This window comes from Bos indicus, chromosome 5 (assembly GCF_029378745.1).
Source record: "Bos indicus isolate NIAB-ARS_2022 breed Sahiwal x Tharparkar chromosome 5, NIAB-ARS_B.indTharparkar_mat_pri_1.0, whole genome shotgun sequence".
Classification (NCBI taxonomy): Eukaryota; Metazoa; Chordata; class Mammalia; order Artiodactyla; family Bovidae; genus Bos; species Bos indicus.
In genome coordinates this window covers 70,542,314-70,545,799 of record NC_091764.1, presented here as the reverse complement: position 1 = coordinate 70,545,799, position 3,486 = coordinate 70,542,314, and positions in this window count along the sequence as shown.

Here is a 3,486-nt window from a genome sequence, read left to right as displayed (position 1 = left end):
CCTTATCTTGGAGGAGGGGTATCTCCTCACCGCCACCCCTCCTGACCTTGACCATGGAATAGCTCCTCTAAGCCCTCCTGCGCCCACGCAGCCACCTCTCCTTGGACATGGGGTTGCTCCTCTCGGCTGCCGCCCCTGACCTCACACGTGGGGTAGCTCCTCCCCGCCACCGCCCCTGACCTCGGACTGGGGTAGCTCCTCTTGGCCGTTCCTGCGCCGTCGCAGCCTGGCACTCTTGGCCGCTGCCCGTGACCTCGGATGTGGGGTAACTCCTCTTGGCTGCTGCCCCTCGGGCATGGGGTCCTCCCGGTTTCTGCCCCTGACCTCGGCCGTGGGCTCCTCTCAGCTAATACTGGGGAATAGCAGCGCTAAGTGCGCCTCATCCAATTCTAAAATATAATTCTTATTTATTAAATTATTATTTTCCCTCACTTTACAGAGAAAAGAACTGATGCATAGAGCGATAAATAGTTTGTCCAAAACCATACAAGGTAAGTAGTAGATCTAGAATTTGAAGTCACATAACTTGACCTAGAAACTCACACTTAGCCATAGGACTATAAAATTCTTAATTCTCAGTTCTTTCTGGAATTGGAATCCATGAGGTGTACCTAATGCCTTATATTAAAACCATGTTTTACTTGAGTTAATCTGAGTGGGTTTCTGTCACTTGCAAACAGATAATCACTGACCAAGCTCTTTGGACAAGCCACTCCTCCCTCAAAAATGCTTCATAAGAATGGAATGTACTAAGATCCTTCCCCCAAATAGATACAATTTTCCTTCCTAGAATGTCTCATTTATTAACATCCTCCTTGTTTTTTTGGACTTCCCTGGTGGCTCAGACAGTAAAGCGTCTGTCTACAATGTGGGAGACCCGGGTTCGAGCCCTGGGTTGGGAAGATCGCCTAGAGAAGGAAATGGCAATCCACTCCAGTACTATTGCCTGGAAAATCCCATGGACAGAGGAACCTGGTAGGCTACAGTCTATGGGGTTGCAAAGAGTCGGACACGACTGAGCGACTTCATGTTCACTTTCACTTTTCCTTGTTTTTTAAAATGAAACTCCCCGGATAATTCCCTCACACCCATGTTTCCAGCAAACCTGCCTATGAGAAGTAAAGGACACGTTCAGCTACAAGTAGGCAGCCTCAGTGAGGGAACAAGTCCTCCAGCAAGGTCAGAATTCCATCAGGCTTGTGTTCCAAGGCTCAGAGCACAGCTTGAGCAGGAGAGGTAATTGAGCCAGCTGCTGGGAGACAGCAGTCACATCCCCCAACTCATTAATCTGCCTCCTCGGATCTGAAAGGGACCCAGGGCTTCCATTTTACCAGCATGAGGAAGCACACTATTTTCACACATCATTCCATAAAAATCCCCACCTGGAGCCCTTATCTAAGAAAACAAAGAAGTACTCAAGGGAAGATTCTCTGCAGCATCACACAACTCATTATTTAGCTAATCTTACTGCATAAAAATTCACCCAGCTGTTTATTTTTTCCACCATCAGCCAAAAGTGATATTCATTGGTTGTTTTTTGGTTCATTATAGCCTGAACTGAGGGGCTTCCCTGGTGGCTCAGATGGTAAAGAATCCGCTCACACTGTGGGAGACCTGGGTTTGATCCCTGGGTTGGGAAGATTCCCTGGAGGAGGGCATGGCAATCCACTTCAGTATTCTTGCCTGGAGAATCCCCATGGACAACAGAAGAGCCTAGAGGGCTACTGTCCATGGAGGTTGCCAAGAGTTGGACACTACTGAATGACTAAGCACGGCCTGCACTGAAGCCTAGAATTTGGGAGAAGCCCAGAGAACGGTGTTTGCTTTGAGGGACATTGGAGGTAAGAAGCCTCCTGGGGAGAACAATCCTTCAGTTAAGGTGAAACAATCCCTCTTTGTCAAGACAGAATGTGGAAGAAGGTGGCATATATTCATCTTGTCCAATCAATCTGCTGTTCCCCAGTATCCAGAGAGAAACTCTGAGTTTCTGATCAGAAAGTAACTAAGAGGCCGCTAAGAACTTAGCAAGGGCATCAAAAAGGATTTATAGCACTTGTCTCAGAGAATTCCAACAGAAACTCTTTCCCAACTCATGTACCAGGATAATGATGATGATTGTTTGATTGGCTATTATGTGTCAGACGATCTGATATGGTGGTGGTGGCGGTTTAGTCACTAAGTCGTGTCCAACTTTTGCGACTCCATGGACTGTAGCCTGCCAGGCTCCTCTTCCATGGGATTTCCTGGGGAAGAATACTTGAGTGGGTTGCCATTTCCTTCTCCAGATGATCTGTATGCATTATCTCTAAGCAACCTGAAAGTTAGGTATTTTTATATTAGTTTACAAGTAAGAAGATAAAGTTAGAAAGGTTGAGTACTTTGAGACAGTTTCTCTGAAAATGGTAAAGCTAGGACGCTAAATTAAAGCCAATGTTCTTTTCAAAAAACTACCCTATCTTCTGATTTCTATTCATTATCATACCAAATGGTAATGGATATTTTTCAATGAGAGTGAATCTACACTACAACAGAATAACTGTTATCCCTTAGAGAAATAAAAATAAATACTGTCCAGTTATTTAAAATTATTTTGGGATTAACATATAGACACTACTATTTTTTAAAATAGGTAACCAACAAAGACATACTGTATAGCACAAGGAACTATACTCAAGTAATAACCTATAAGAGAAAAGAATCTGAAAAAAAAACATATATGTATGTGTAACTCAATCACTTTGCTGTGTACCTGAAATTAACAAGTTGATTTACTACAAGAAGGACTGATGTTGAAGCTGAATCTCCAATACTTTGGCCACCTGATGCGAAGAGCTGACTCATTGGAAAAGACCCTGATGCTGGGAAAGATTGAGGGCAGGAGGAGAAGGGGATGACAGAGGAGGAGACAGTTGGATGGCATCATCGACTTGATGGACATGGGTTTGGGTGGACTCCGGGAGTTGGTGATGGACAGGGAGGCCTGGCATGCTGTGGTTCATGGGGTCACAAAGAGTCGGACACGACTGAGTGACTGAACTGAACTGGAATCAACTATACTTCAATTAAAAAATAAAATGCATAGACCAGTTAGACCTAATTGATATCTATAGGACATTTCACCCCAAAACAATGAATTTTACCTTTTTCTCAAGTGCACATGGAACCTTCTCCAGGATAGATCACATCCTGGGCCATAAACCTAGCCTTGGTAAATTCAAAAAAATTGAAATCATTCCAGGCATCTTTTCTGACCACAATGCAGTAAGATTAGATGTCAATTACAGGAGAAAAACTATTAAAAATCCCAACGTATGGAGGCTGAACAACACGCTGCTGAATAACCAATAAATCACAGAAGAAATCAAGAAAGAAATCAAAATATGCATAGAAATGAATAAAAATGAAAACACAACTCAAAACCTATGGGACATTGTAAAAGCAGTGCTAAGGGGAAGGTTCATAGCAATACAGGCTTACCTCAAGAAA